Genomic DNA, 17,456 nt, shown 5'->3' with positions numbered 1-17,456 from the left:
ATTTTTCAGATGGAAATAATATGTAAGAATGATATGGATGGAAGGATTCTGAGATAGCTGGAGGAAACAGAATTTGGCCTAAAATGAAATGCTTTAATACCAGTAAATATTATATATGAATTATTGATTTGAATCTAAAGTAATGAATCCTACAGTCTTCAGCAGGCATATTTCCATTTCACTGGAAAAGATTATGTAAGAACTGATCATAAAATGGTAAAAATTAGATGTTAATAAGATATAACTAAATTAATCTTTCCTAGTCACTGCAAAATAATTCTATCTTCTTCTCTAGAAAAATCTTTCCAATGTTTCCTACTCTGTTTAGAAAATAATGACATGTTCCTGATTCTGATAATCACAATTCCACTGTTAAGCACAAAATTACTAGAATGCATACAATATTCACATCAGGTTGTTAGAACTATGTACATTTCTCCTAATGTACACACTAATAAAAATGTCTCCTATTACTACTGATTATACTGGAATTTCAGGGTGGTTTTAGTTAGAGTATTTTTTCTTAATGAGAAGTTCTGTTTCCTCTTTTTTGCTAAAAACCAGTGCAGCAACTTCAAAGGTATTTCTACAGCCATAGTAATTTAACATTTCAAGACTTCTGACATATTGTCTTGCTACTTTGAGTCTGTTTTATTTACCTTTTTTTTTCTTTTTGTAAACCAAGATTACTAGGGCAGCCAGTCATTTTTTGCTATTCAATTTTCCAATGCTTTTAACATAATTAAATTTATAAATTACTATTTGATTTATGTGTCCTTTGAATATTAGACAATTAAGTGTTCTGGAAAGTAAATTGATACCACTGATTAAAGGGTAGAATTTTATTTAGGTGAAACTATCAATGATACTAGAAATGACTCAACAAGTTGCACAGGGGGACATCTTAAATGTCAGCATTCTGAAATTAGATCTAAGAAAATATCTGAAATAGTCATGCCGTATCAAAGTGAAATGTTTCACCGCGTTCCCTTATTGCCCAGAAATTTCTCAGGAAAGACCATAAATATTTTAAGACATTATTTTGGATGAGGTAGCTTATATGTTTGTCAGGTGATGGTACTGTGATGGCAGCACCAAGGCACATTGTTACAGACAGCTTATCAACAGAATGATCAACTGAAAAATCAAAAGTTCAATCAAAATATTTCTGATTAATATACACAATTCAATATAGCTCCTTATTTAGTTGAGATAGACATGCTACCATTTATGAAAGATGTGCTTCAAATACAGTTAAAAATATTCAGACTTTTTTCCTCTAATAACTTCACAGTTTTAGCAGTCTTTCCACATGACAGAGTCTGGAGTTGTAGAAATAAATAATAATTTAAAAAAAAAAGCTGGATTGTAGTATTTTTTGGGCAGCTGGTGTGGTTCTTTTGTTTGTTTTTTTTTTTTTTTTTTTTGTTTTTGTTTTTGTTTTTGTTTTTTGTTTGCTTTTTTGTTGTTTTATTTTGGTTTTCGGTTTTTGTTTTTTAAAAATCATTACTAGATTGTATGAAACAGCAGAAATAGCACATAATTTTTTTTTGTTTTGGGAATGTGGGTATGTTTGTGCATGCATGTGTGTGCAAGTGTGGGAGAAAAGTGGGAGAAAGATGTGACAAGTTGTATCACCAGGGGGCTTTTTCTTCTCCAATCTCCATAGTGACTGACAGCTAGTTATTTCAACAGATTAAAAGGAGCACTGGTCTTCACAAGTTTAATATATCTCACACATCAGGGAAAGCATTTTACTGTGCGTATGGCAATTCTGACAATTCCTTAAGGTACTACTCCGTTAAGAACAGACCACTTTTAATGCATGCAATGCCAGACAAGAATAACTCTGTATCCCAGTTTTTAATATACTTGATTCTTAGACAGCAAAAATAATCCCCGATATACTGGTTACTATGTGAAAACCAAATTGTGATTTCCACAAGTGTTTTCTTGGTTTCAAACTGAAAACGTAGAAAGAAAAATCACTTCCTATTTATTGACTGAAGATGCTTTGTTACTGAAATAAACCCACCTTGAACTTTTTGTGTGGTACTTAAAGTTATTCAGTGCTGTTACAGTCCTGAAGTCTCTAAGAATGGTGTCTTTATTTATATTCACATCTATATGCTATTCTGTGATTTGAATAAAAGCAATAGAATCAAAAAAGGAAATTAATCATTCTTCTCCTGAAAGAAATTTAAGACCCCTTCATGCCTTTAGTTGAAAGTTAAATGTTCAGGTTCAATTAAAAAAATAATTTTATTTGCAGAATGAAACTATTGAGAACAGTCTATTCTTCTTAATATGATTTTATGCACTGAACTATTCTAGTTTAAAGTACGAAGGAAGTGAACTCATGCATTAAGTTAAGACCATCACTATATGAAGTGAGTTATCTCATAAAGACTCAAATAAAGTCATTCTGGATTTATGACTGAGCAGATCACACAGATCTGAACAAAGAATTTACACTGTGATTAATATAAAGCACACTTCTCGTTTACAATGAAATATAACTAATAAAAATCTGTAATCACAAAACCCCATACAGCTCATGACACACAGATATGAAAGTTTCAGTATATAATAGGAATTCTTAAACCACTTTTACTTCAGAGCAGTTTCATTTTAACTATACATTGCCTCCAGTACCGCTACTTAGAACACTGGGAAAGCCTGAGTCACTGTAGGTCAGAAATTTTAATAGTATCAGATTTTCACAGTATCAGCCATTCATTTTGCAATGGCTGACTTGTAAAAGGACTGTGAATAAGAAAGTTTCAGGACAGCCAGGAAAAAAGCAAACTGCTATATTCATCTAAGAGAGAAAGAGCATATTTTCTGGCACTTTTTTAGAACCTCTATACAAAACAATTCAGCATTCATTAATGCATGGAATGCAACCGGCCCAACTGACATAGAACAGAAAGCTCAAACTGTATGTGATATGTCAATCAACCATAAGGTGTAGAGTAGAGAGGAAAATTACTTTCTTAATTAAAACTAATTAGATAGTTAAATCTATAAATAAAGCAGTTTTATAAAGGAAATAACCTGATAACTGTAAAGAAAAATTTTCCAATGTAATGACAATGAAAACTTTGGAGGGGTGGTACAATTTGAAATACTTTGAAACATATATGCAATTCCTTTTACAGATGGAAAGCTTTATAATCATCAAAAGTGCCCTAGAAAGAGGCACTATGCAGTGAAGCCTTGATGCTCTATCAATCTCAGAAAAGATGTAGAAAAGTATTTTTCAGCATACCATTAACACTTTCTAATAATGATCAGGATTATAATACCACATTCTCCAAATGCCCTGAATCTTCCTGCTGGTTGGGTCAGTTTTCCTACATAAGCTGCTGTATGTGTAATATTAAAAGATGGATACAAATCTCTGGGTGTAATTGCATATACAACTTTTGTTTGTTGATGTAAACTTTGACATCTGAAATTGTACATAATATGTATATACAAAAGTTGGCATATAGGTTGTGTAACCAAAAATATGAGCATAAAATTTTCAACACTTTTTTTTCCATCCAAATTATCATCCATATGCCTAATATATTTTCCTTTTATCTTCCTCCAGGCTTCAGGCTAAATTTGGTTCTGCTTGGCAGATACCAACAAATGTGTGAAAGCAATAGAAACATTGTGTAATAACGACAAGAGAACAAAGCTATTGAAATAGTTATCTAGAGCATGCTTCCAGAGAATAAAAGATCCTTAATTAGCAACTATCAGGATATTGTTTTGCTAGAGATCATATACTTTGACTTTAAATGCAGGTCATCATGGAATAATTCTGACATTCAGTGCTAAAGTATCTTAATAGATGCATTTACGTTAAAAAACCAAACCAAATCAAAAAAGTTCTTTTTAAAAGAACCTGACCCTGGCAGAATTAAAAGCTCAGAAAACCTTCACATTTGACTACAACTAAAATTACTAAAAATACTTGCAATTCCCTCAGCATGATAATACAGGTATTGTTTTTAAAGAATCTGTAGTAGTAAAAACATTATGATGAAGCATCATCTCTGGTGTTTAATTACTAATATCTGTTTAGATGAGATAAACCTATGAGAAAATATTACTCCTGACAGAATTATTATTATTATTATTATATGGCTGTTGAGGTTTGGGGTCATTCTACATTATATGTAGCTATACTGAAAAAAGGCCCTTCAGAATCTGAACTCCATTATGCTTTGAAATTTTATGTCGGCTGTACGTGACCTCTGTGTCAGTTGTTTTGAACCATATTTTATGCTAAATAAGTGACAATAGCCCCAATTAGGTTTCTCAGATGTAGAACATAAACTTAATTTAAAGGAATTTTTTCACTACTCTGAAGTGCCTAACCTCAAGAAGCAGACTAATGCACCTTGGACACATCCTTTGCATACCCTTTTACATAGTCTGATCTAAATCAGGAAGCAGACACAAACATCAACGGAGTTCACCAGTGTAAGATGAGTGGAGAAATCAAGGCCACAGCTTGCATACAAATCTTCACAGGAAATCATTATGCAAATCACTTGTAGATTACACAACCTGGATATTAAGGGTTTTTTTAGCATAAAAAGCTTAGACCACTATTTTGTTACAATCCTATAAGAAAAAAACAGTGTGGAAACCTATACACGGGTGGGTTTTTTGAGTGTGTATATATATACATATATACACACATATATATACACATATATATATCCTTATATATATGTACAGACAGAAGTGAAAACATACTCAGGGCTAATCACATTTTGATGGAAGTAAAACAAGTTACTAAAGTTACAGGACTTACATGTACAAGACTAACACTGTTTAGTAAGAATAGTCAATGTTACTGTTAATTCAGTTTTCTCTTGGTTACGTCCATCCTCTAATCCATCCTTGAAAACCAGTGGTCATTGTGTCTAAACTTAATAATCATATAGTTTATAATTGTACTTAGTTGAAGATATCTCTAATGTCACTAGGCATACAATTATAAATACATTTCCCTCACAATAATACCAACTTTCAGATATTTCAGTAGGTTTTCAGCACGTCTGCTTATCATCTCTCTTTAATCCCACCTGAAGTGTTTTTTTAAGCATGAGAGCTTCTCCTTGGTGCTGTGAGGCCCAGTCCCAGCTAATCTTTAACTGAGGGCAAAGGAGTGGGCAACAATCACCAGAACCCTTGTGATTCAGTGCACGCCACGATGAAAGGTACCTGATGTAGAAGACCTTCTTCGAGAGGGAGGAGGATAGACAGCAGGGAGAGGAAGATAGAGGGAAATGCCATCTCAGGCTTCTGAAACCTTGAAAGAAATGAACACCCTGCTGATGTCTTTAATAGTTCATAACAACAGCTGTCTTCCACTTGTGAATGTTTCCTATGATGTGACGCTTCCTCATATGACATTCTTCAGTTCCATCTACCTCTTGTATTGCTTCACGCCTCACTGCACCACAGGAGGCATCATATTGCAAAAAATTCTTCTCCTGTGAGGTGCCTAAGCACCACAGGAATAGTTTTTCTCTGTCAGAATGAAAAGAGCCTTCATTGCATATTACAGGTTTGGGATTTTTTTGTTGTTTGTTTTTGCTGTTTTTTTCCTTCGTTTCATTTGTTTGTTTTTGCCCAAAAATATACCAGTAACCATGAAAACCATCTGACATTAGTAAACATAAACTAACATTGTAACAGAACTCAGTTAAATTGCCACATATATTATGGTGGCACTTTGCTGCATAATTTAGATCTAATGTGCTTTTAAGTACCTGAGACTTTTATATCCATATATGAGCATACATAGATATCATGTACACTAATGATGCTGTTTAAATGAAAATGAAAAGTATAAACAGAAATATGTGTCTATAATTAAAAAGTTATGTATATATGACGTTAGCTGATATGTCTAATGCTCAGTGTTTAATACTGCAAATACAAATATTATCAATCTAAAGACAGTCTTTGGATTACTCTGTTAAGTATCTCACTGCATTTCAGAGGTATTTTTTGATATTTGCTTTCTTTACTGTGCAGTGAAGGATAACGTACAAAGTGTTAGACAGAAATACATGAACCAATTTTATGATCTCAAAAGCTCCAGTGACTACTGAGTAGATATTTTTCCCATTTGATCAAACAATCAAAAATTGAAGGCTCAGTCCTGCAAATGCATAGACATATGAAGAATTTTACACCCATACGTAGCTCCCGGTGATATTATTAAATTTATGGAAGTTAAATTTTTCAGAGCATGCAAATATATATATGACCAATATATTAACTATTAAAAGCATTATTTTTGCTGTAAATATTATCTTTAATTATACATTCTATTTGACAATGACCCATTTAAAAACATTCTATTAAAAAACATTGCTTGGCCTTGTTTTTTGAATATGGCATTGTAAGAGTTATTAAAATAACCTTAAAGGATTCTTTAATTATTAATTATATAAATTATTTTGAACTCTCAACAATATAATGCATTCGTAAAAATCCATTGCTATACCTTGCAATTGCTATACCTTGAGATGACTTTGCATGAAAATGTGTATTTTATAATCCTAATTACTCTGGTGTATTAATTAAATTTTAGAGTATAAAGCAGGGTATTGTGTAAGATAGCATTCAGCTGTTTCTAACAGTCTAGATCAACCATTTGTTTATGACAGATTTTTTTTTTTTTAATTGGTGATACATGTTCAAATTTTGAGGTTTTTGACAAAGGCTTTAGATCAATGTAAAATTAGATCAGTTTAACAGCTTTCTTTTTATTTTAGTCAAAGTCATATTTTGTTTGTCAGGAAGGTTTTTATTTAACAAATTCTAAAACATATTTGAAAAATAGTACTTTTTCAGGAAATCGATGTGGGTTTATTTTTATATTGAGCACGTTCAGGGAAAAAAAAAAAGAAAAAAAAGAAGAGGTATATTTATCTCCCTTTCTAATACAAAGTTGGTATTTCCTATAACGGTTACAGATATGCCAACAAAAACATGTTTAATGGAAATTAATGAAAAGTATTGTAGCACCCAGTAAAGTCTTACAAAATATTTATTAGTGAAGAAATACGATACAAAAGATTTTAAAGGTCAGATCCTACAATGCTTTTCTGAGCAAGGTGGAAGTCATTAAAGAACGCAGAATCCGACACTAGCTAATTAATTCTGTTATGAGATGGATATGTGATCTCTGTATTGCATTAGTCATTTAGGCCCAGATACTTAACAGCATAAAACTTAGTCATAAATTTTCTTATTAGTAACTGTCATCTAGCCCTTATTTTATATATATGTATTAAAGAATTTGAAGTTTTCCAAAGATATTGAAAACTTCTTTGCTTAGCAAAAGTGCACAGATTTCTTTGGGTGTTTGGCCTGCCTAAGGACTGCAAAAACAGGCCTTAGGGAAAATCTAATAGGAAACATATTAAGTGACCACGAGATCACACACTAATCCTACCCTTAGGATAAAATCTAATCCTATCTTTTGACTGAAGTGCTAAAATCCTCCTGGCCTGTCATCAGCACTTGCATAATAACTTCTTTCTTGGTTTTGTATATGTCTAAAAGAGACTGTACAGTATCAAGCTTAATATATCAATAGCTCCAAGTCCAGACACCAGATTTCACATCCTTAACTATTTCTTTGGGTTTTTTTCTTACACGCATCAATGACTCATTCTTTGTGAAGATGGTTCAACCCCAAATTTAACTCGTTATGTCAAATTATTATACTGTAACCTATGTTTATGACATAATAATGATTTAATTAGAAGTATTAAGAATGTAATACTTTTATTGAAAACACATACAAAAGAAAACAAAACTAGGTGGCTGTTAACTTCAGTGGTTGCTTTCTATATCTGTCTGTAGCTTTCTGAAACTGTTCTGCCAATTTTTTTTTTTTACTTATGTCAAATTCTCATTGGAGAAGATGTGAGATTTCTAGCCAGAAAGGTAAGTAAGAAAACGTGGCACTTGTTCATTCCACATAGATTTAGTAATTTGCATATTTCAAGGTACTAATTGTTAGAAAAAAAAATTGTAAAATTCTGTGTTTCTAGTAGAAGATGACATTTAGATCTACTGATGAATTAAATTTTAAAAGAGTGCCTTCTTTCATGTATTCCAAACTACTTGAAAGCCACATCTATGTAACAGATACATATAATATGCTGTTAATTCTTTGGCAACCCCTTTTATGTACTACCTTATAAACTTTTTGTTCAGGGATGATATAGGGTATACTCTAAATATTCTATACAGGGACAGTATGAAAATGAGAACTTTATTTTAAAATGTGGTATTACAAATGTTTTGGGTTCTGTTTTGTGGGTTTTGTTTTGGGGCCCTTCTGGTGTTTGCTGTTTGGGTCTTTCGTTGGATTGGGGTTTTTTGTGGGTTTTTTGGTGGGTTTTTTTTGGTTGCTGTTTTAACAAGGTAAATATTATTCAAATGAATGATACAGAGAATTTCTGTGATTTTGCTAGCCGATTTAGTAAATATTTATTTAGTAAGACTAGAAGGATTCAGTAAGACTAGATTAGAATTTATTTGGCCCTGTAGTCTCAAACTTTTTTTTGAATATACAGCATGTGTATTCATTTGATTCAAAGACTTCAGTTGCTACATATTCTACTAGATAATTTCTGATGGTTAGTTATTCTTTGATCTGCTTATTTTTCAGTCCCATCTGAAAGTCTCTAACTAGAGACAAGCAAAACAGTCCAAGAGCTAATTTTTCCTCTTTGTTAAATAGAAATAATTTTTAAAATGTTAAATAATATAATAATTTTCTCATTCACCAATATAAATGATTGAGAAAAAAATCTGGGTGAAAACCAATTCAGTACTCTTCATAGTATTAAAAATACCGGCATTAGTTCTCACATTTTGGGGTTTTTTTTAGATCTATGTTTAATGTTTTCATAGCTGAAAAATTTTATATGAAAGGTTCCTATATTAAAAATAAAGAAAAATATCAGAATATGTGGTATAATGCTTAATTTCAACCGTAATTTCAGGTATACAAACATCAAATCCCGTCCTCCATGTATCACAGCAATCAGCTCAATATATAAATTGAACAAATACGGAAATACACAGAAAATACTCATAGTAATATCAGGTAGAAATTAAAAACTAATCAGATAAAGGATACAATGACTATAGAAGATTACTTGTATGTCCATGTTATATTTTTCTGATTTTTTTAAATTATTGCACCAAAACCATGCATATCTGGCCTCCCAAATATGTATATATTAATAATGAAAGCGACATTAGTCATTAGACTTACTGGAACTAATGTTCAGATCTTCAGAAAAAAAAAAGAAAAATCTGTTTGGACGAAGACTCAAACAGAAATCTTTACCAAAATCAGTATTATTAACACTAATATTAATTTGGACCATGTGCCCCTTTAAAATAATATTTTCTTTTTCAAATTTGCAATCTGTATATGATAATACTCACTTCCTGTCTTAAACCACTGGGAGTATCGCTGTGTATATTGAACAGTTACACATTTCAGTGGCAGAAGTGATGTTTGAATGCAGCTTTTATTAGCTCCTAAGTGCCCAGTGCTGTTCCCATTGGCAGTGCTCCCACTGACTTCAATCAGGGCAGGAACAGGCCCTAATTTTGTAAGGCACTTTAGGATCCTTTGGGAAGAAAGGTGTTAGAAGAATACAACCCATAAGTATCAATTAGTTGTCAACAAAACACTCTCACAAATATCTCCCATGGTCACAGAATGTTATATCTTAATTTCATATTTCAGTTTGCTGTAGCAGTTTTAATTCTGCTACTGGATTATTATTTGTCCAAGCTCTGGGACACTTTATGACACCATAATTTCCAAATTTGACATGAAGAATTTTGATGCCTGTTTAATAGAAAGAAAGAAAAAAAAAAAAAAAAAAAAAAAGCCAACCAAAGTGATTATTCTAAGATTAGATAAAATAAGGTAGACCAAAATACCTGTCTCTCTCCTGACTGTGCAGTCCTAACTACAGCTAAATCATCCTTTCTATATAAGAATCTGACATCAAGGGTTGAAAGGCTGTACATATCTAATTAGATGCTTTCAAGTTTAAGTTTTAGCAATATTCTTAGTATTAAATACTCTCTGTTCTGTAGGTTATTACTTTTGCATCTCTTCATTTAGACAGCTAAACTGAAATCTTTGATTTAACTTCTGGTAACAAAAATACTTCCTTTAAGAGTCTCTGCCCTGAGAATAACTGCTTCCTTCTCAGTATTAATATACAACTTTGACAATGTTAATCTTTTCAATATTTAAAATGCAGAGATAAATATAAATTGACCATATTCTCAAATCATGAACTCACTAAAATGAGCTCCTTTTTAATCACTGTGGTCATTTAACTTGTTTTAACATCGAGAGGTCCAAGCCTTCTTAGCAATTGTTCACTCACCTCCTAAAAATCCTGTGAGTCCCAAAAATAGATACAACCTGATTTTTTCTGAGCTAAATGAAAACAACAACAACAACAAAAACAACTATTCTTATTGAAGTGTTTGAATGCCAACTATTTAACATCTCTATAATTCATTCAAATCCTGCAATCTCTATTATAATAAAAAACCCCACCCTGCTTTAGAAGACAAGACAAAATTAAGATATTCAGAACCTATATCTACTTATATATTTAGGGTTGTTCAAATATTGAATAAATAATATTCATTAACCATCCTAGTACCTTTCTGCCATTAGGCTTAAACATTATCATCAGTAACCTTTTCAAGCCAGCAACATTGACCTGAAAACAAAAAGTAAGCATTTCAGAAGCTGAGCTAGTTTTAGCCTTGAAGGTCCTCAGGCTTTTTCAAGCATATCAAAATGCTCTCTGATACACACACCTAATTGTATATTTTCTACATGAGTAAATCCAGAAAAGACCTTTTCATAGGAAGAAAATACCTTTGTAACAGTAATCATAATCCTAACATGTTCAGAAACACTTCTTTCTCCATTAGACAAAACAGAACTCAGATTAAGGATTGGCATAAGCTTGTATGTGTCAGACATATATTCAAATTCCAAATTTCAAACATAGAAGTATGTAACACATAAACTTCTGATGGAACCCAACAGGACAACTCACATAAATCAAATTTTCACATGTGTAAGTATTCAGAGAACCACAATCTACTTTGGAAATTTTGTTTTTGTTGCTATGTTAAATTTTGTTTGGCTTGTGAAGTTATACTGAGTTTTGATTAAGTGAACATTTGTGAGGCCTTACATCGACACACAGACTTGGAGATAAGGGTACCTAAGTCTAAGACAAACAAAAAATAAAAGTTTCACTATGTAACTGCAAAATGAAGCTACATCATATTGATCAGACCAAAGATGGGAATATTTTGGTATTTCACCATAGATGATTATATAGAGTAGTAAGTAATTCTCAAACTTATAAGCAGCAAATGAGGCAAAAATAACACATAATTTAACAGTAAAGAAAAATAAATCTGAGTTATTTGGACAATTGCTCATAAGAGGAATAGTATGAAAATAGACTGATGAGATGGAAGTTTTCTTACTCCATAATTAAAGCTCTGATCCTAACTAAATCTAACAAAAACTTCTTAGTAATCCAAGAAGTCTTAAGAAATATTCAATTACAGAGAAAACTCAGTATATAAAATATACTGAAAATTATAAAACACATTTATTGTATAAAATTATGCATGGATGAAAAAATATTACTCATCATAAACACATTCAATTATATCTCTAAAAACAGTGAATTTAGAATCATTATCTTAACTACTTCTCATATTTTAGAAAAAACTTTTTACAAGAGAGTAGTAACTTTTTATTCTTTAGGAAAAAGTATTCTTAAGGAAGAATTAATGTACGTGTTAGTAAAATATGCTTAAGTAGACTCTTGCCATTAAAAAGTTATTAAGTAATATATTGCACAATAAAACTAATAGATTCTACTGTTTAACATAGTATTATGGCACATTGCCACTTACTTGTTGGAAGTTATTACTTGTCAGGCCAAAAAGTTAAAAATAAACATTTCAAACCAATCAGAAATTGTCAATAAGAAGATGAAGATCACTTTATGACTTAAATTACTCGGCTGGAAAGCTTCATTATGTAAGCACTGTCTAATTGTATGACAAATCCTCTCTTTGAGACAAGGTGCATTTAAAAAAATTAACTGAAAACAAACAAACAAAAAAACCCCACCCAAAATAAACAAACAAAAAAAAATTCTGAACTTTGTGGTGCCCCAGACACATATACATAAAAATGCAAGTTTATGCAGGCATGTATTTGTATTACAACTTTACACTAATGATGTTATAGGTAGAATTTTTTAAAAATTCCTACCTAAAACATGATTTTCTTTGACAACCATGAGGATATGGCTTAAGATGTTACACCTGCAACAAAAAAGCTACAAAACCAAACACATCTCTTCACTGCCTCACAATGTAAGAATGAAAAGAGAAGGAGAGAATAAATGTAGACCATATGATTCTCCTTAGAAAATCAATAGCTATTTAGAAGAGTACAATATTTTTCTTTAAAAGAAATAAACACACTGAAGAACAATAACATAGATCCCTTTGCACACAACCATGTTCTGTACTTAAAATAAAAAACAGCCTTCAAAGCAAAGGCAGGCAGTTTGATTCAGTAATGTGTAGGGAAAAAAGAATGACAAGGAAACATAAAATTAAAATAAAAAATGTGTAACTGTTAACTCTCTTTCAAAGAGTTAGAATGTTTTTAAACATTAATGCTATAAACTTGAAGAACACATCAATATAGGGTGTTTAAAATAATTTCTACCACCAGTATTGACTACATTGCATGACATGTTTGGATGGAGGTAAGGGAAAAAAATCCACCCTTAAAAGACCAAGCATAATTTAATCACTGAAAAAATAAAACCTTAAGAAACAGCCACAGATCTAACTGATAAAGATGTTATAACCAGCTGAGATTTGAAATACCTTTCTAGCAGGGATTTTTCTTATGCATGGTAGGCTAATAAACAGCCTCTAGCAGGAAGAGAAAAAAAACATAAAAACATGTGTAAAGACATTACATGCTTCCAAAAAATTAAAATCAATGGAAGACTTTTCATTCACTTCAAAACGACCAAATATACTGATTAGGCAATTTTTTCTTTGATGCACTTTTCATCATCACTAAAAGAAGATATTTATACTTGGAAATAAATGATTCAGCAGAATATTCATTCTCTGAAAGTGGTTCAAGTTCTTTGATGTTAGTGTAGGCATTTCTTACTAATTTGAAAACAGAAAAATATACATATTCTTGAATTTTGAGCTTAATATGAAGAATATTGTAATCTAGATATTTCGGATTGTTAAAAATTACAAATGCCATCTAACCAGAATAAAATACAAATGCCATCTAACCAGATGTGCAGCACTGTACATAACTAAAAATAAACTCATGTAACCACATCATTATATCACTTATAAAGAGTTGTATGCATGACTTCAAAAAAAAAAAAAACAAGCAAACTACTTCAAATTGGCTAATTTATAAATATTAAAGAAACTTAATGACATATTCAATTCAACTTAGCAAACTGCCAACCTGAAAATGCTTTTAAAATGTTTAATTTTCCATATTATTTTAAAAAAGAATTTACAATGATAAAATTGTATCATGGCTGAAGAGCACCAATGCTGAGAACAACCCTGTTATTATTTTCAGCAGAAAGCAACTGCCACTGGGACTAACAGCTTTATTACAGTCGTAACTAAAAAACTGATTAGCCCACGTAAGTTCAGCATTTAAAAAATGAACAAATCTTTGTCATTATTTGTAATAACTAGTTGCATAATTAAACACCGTTATGAATTCAGTATTTTAAAACTAAATTCAGATATCTAAAAGAAAGACCTTTCTAAGAATTCTTGCCTTTGTCAAAAATACATTTGTTATGTGTCTATTTATCCATTTGACTGGACAAATTAATTGCTATAGTAGTAAATTTAGAGAAAGTCAATTTCAGGCCTGTTTTGCCATGTGATATTATGTCAAATGTATAAGGTAGTGGCTTAAAATACTGGAATATTAATGTCCCTCAATCCATATTCAGCCACTTGAAAACTGGATTTGAGCCCAAACTTTTGTTCCTAGCAGCCCCAACCCAAAATTTATATTACTATATTAGAAAAGTTGAAGCATTGTATGACTGGACTGATTTTCTGGTGATGACATGGCTGTAGCATTTTTCTTCTACATGAAGAACTTCTACATTTTCTTCTACATGAAGAACTTTTTCTGCTCCATGAAGAACTTTTCTTTCATTCCAAACCTAAAAGCTCTCACTACTCACATGGAAATATTCTTACATCACAGTAAAGACAATTTTAATTGAAGAAATAAAGGTAGATATAAGTGTAGGCATACATATATATGTATATAGGCATACTTATATATATGTACACATACACTTTCATATATATATACACACACATATGTTTATTTTTTAAACTACAGATGGTAAAAAATTACAGATGTTTAAAATAATAATCTAGTTGGCAATTAAACACTCTTTTCAGAAATTCAAAAATCGGACTAGACTTTTACCTTTCAAGTTTGAAGAATTTAACTGAGTGCTTTTGCTCTAAGCATTTTTGAATAAAGTTGATATGACGTCTGACAAAAGCAATCTCATACTTTTCCCCCTTCCTCAAATAGAAACATAAACTTTTTGCCACAGAAATGGTACAAAATTACCAAACGTGTTAATAATCTAGTGTTCACAAAATCAGATATACTGTTGAAATAATGAGAAAAAATATTTTATTACATTAAATAAGGAACTACACAATTATTATTTCAACCTTTTATCTTATTCCAGACTGGACATTTTTGGAAGATCACCCAGAACCATGTCATGATATACAAATAGTAATCTTGTGTCCAGCCAGGAAAAAAAAATCATTTGTTTGACATGTTCTATAGTTTTCTGCAAAATTTTAAAATACTGGAAGTATAAGCCTGCAAAATTGCAGCAAAAGGAGTTGCATCTTCCATGGCAAAAACACCACATAGGGAACAATTTTTATCAATAGGTATTTAATCTAATTCCAGGTTTCGGGACCAAGTCCACAGAATTAGAGGTACGTTGTCTGTTCATATGGTTCATCATTCTGAAGAGCCACATGTATATCTGTGGATGTAAACTGTATTTCTCATATAATCAGGACAATATGAATCCAAAATAAACTTTACAGTGCCATATCACTGAACACATCAGTGTTCAGTTAATTTGTCAGCAGATTGGAAACAGATGTGATTCATTTTGAAGATACGTAGCAGAGCTACTAATGTTTGTAATTACTGTATTCAAATTTTTACTGTACAAAACAAAAATACTAAGAGAATGGCTTATTTCAATGACAAAAAGCCAGACTTACAAGAGCAAGGTAAATATTTTGAAGTCACTGGAATCCAGTTGTGTACTTACACAACTAGAAGCAAAATGTGGCCCATTAGCTGTAAGTTAAATAGTTAATTTGATAACCATTTAATTACAAACTTCATTACACTTTATTTCTTTGTATATTCAATTAACTAGATGCCTCTTGTTCCTAGAACCTAAATATGCCTTTTTTTTCTGCCCTCTGTTCTGTTCAGTGTTTTAGGAATAAACAATTATTCTAAAGCGTAACAGTGCTTAGCATTTCTGGAATATCATCATACTGCTAGAAATTCTGAAATGTAGCTGAATAACAAACAGGAAAAAATAAATTGCAATAACTTATAATATTAGGATAGTATTTATACATAAATGGAAAACCACAAATATGTACAACAGTACTGCTGGACTGTAAGGAGATCTGTGTGCTCTCTTTTCAGCAAAACACATTGCAAAGCTTCTTAGAAGGGTTGGGAAAAACAAATTGTGTGTCTGCCCCATTCAGACTGCTGCTGTCCTGCCCACTTCTCTCACAGAAATCCCTCACTCATCTAGTCCTCCATCCTCTTGTCACTCCTTAGCTTGAGGTCCTACATTTTCCAGGGTAAGTGGATGCTGCAGAATAGAGGTACAAGTTCCCTACAATCAAATAATCAATAGAAATGTGACGACTGTTTGAAGGCTGACAGCTATGGCATTGTGTCTGCCATTCACTTCTTCTCTCCCCATTTTTCATTTTTAATGCCAGTAGGGCCAATAGCATTCTCAGTTCTGCATAAGACAGCAAAAGACTTCAGCCTCCTTCTCTGGTTTGGAGACGCTGTAATTCAGTATGCCATTCTGTAACCTAATGAAAGGCTATTCAGGTTCCTTGGAGACACTGAGCAATATAAAGAACCTGCCCTCTAAAAATGAAGGAGTTCTTGTTTACCCCGTCCTTCAGGATGTAGTGCCTTAATGGACTAGGCCCCCTGAGAGGGAACCATATGCATTAAACAGACTCTTAAGTTTCTGTAAGAAACAACATGCTGGTCAGACATTTTAGCTCCAGCTAAATAGAGATCTAAACAACCTAAAAAAAACAGGATCTTGCCTTCATATTTTCTAACAACCACAATTAGCTATTCCTGCCTTTCCAGATATATTTCCTACACTGTGTCTACCACAGGTCATAAGCTCATTTTTATGCTCTTTAACCATTTTTTAAATTACTTTAATAAACAAATAATGACTAAATTATTATGTCATATGAGAAAAGGTTCCACTCTATCTGTTTTCCTAAAAGGAATTCCTCTAAGAAATACCTATAGCTTTATAGAAAAGTTAAAACATAGGAAAACATTAAGAAATTCAATCTTGCAGTATGCAGAATCAACTGAAGATGTTTTCACAACCTTAAGTGACCATTAAAATACTGGATGGTAAAGATATATGTATTAAAAATAAAGCTGTGAGAATGTGGGCTCCAGAACTACTGAAGTGGAAGCTGCATTTTTGTCAGACTTAACTGATGAGAGGACTGACATAACATCTGGTGTTTCAAACAGTGTGTAGGAATGTCTAGAAATTACAGGCTTTATCTTCTGGGATTAACCACTTGAAATTCAGCTCATTTTGTTAAAGATGAGAGTAAAATATGAAATATAGGAAGGGAAGGGAAGGGAAGGGAAGGGAAGGGAAGGGAAGGGAAGGGAAGGGAAGGGAAGGGAAGGGAAGGGAAGGGAAGGGAAGGGAAGGGAAGGGAAGGGAAGGGAAGGGAAGGGAAGGGAAGGGAAGGGAAGGGAAGGGAAGGGAAGGGAAGGGAAGGGAAGGGAAGGGAAGGGAAGGGAAGGGAAGGGAAGGGAAGGGAAGGGAAGGGAAGGGAAGGGAAGGGAAGGTCATGTTTTGTTTACAGTAATTACATTGAGGAACCAGGATTCTCTTCCACTATTTTTTTTTTTGTTCATTGCAGAATTTCATGCACTTACGCACTTTTGAAATAAA

Source organism: Anomalospiza imberbis, chromosome 2, assembly GCF_031753505.1.
Source record: "Anomalospiza imberbis isolate Cuckoo-Finch-1a 21T00152 chromosome 2, ASM3175350v1, whole genome shotgun sequence".
Classification (NCBI taxonomy): Eukaryota; Metazoa; Chordata; class Aves; order Passeriformes; family Viduidae; genus Anomalospiza; species Anomalospiza imberbis.
The sequence above is the reverse complement of the archived record's forward strand: the minus strand, read 5'-3'. Positions refer to the sequence as shown.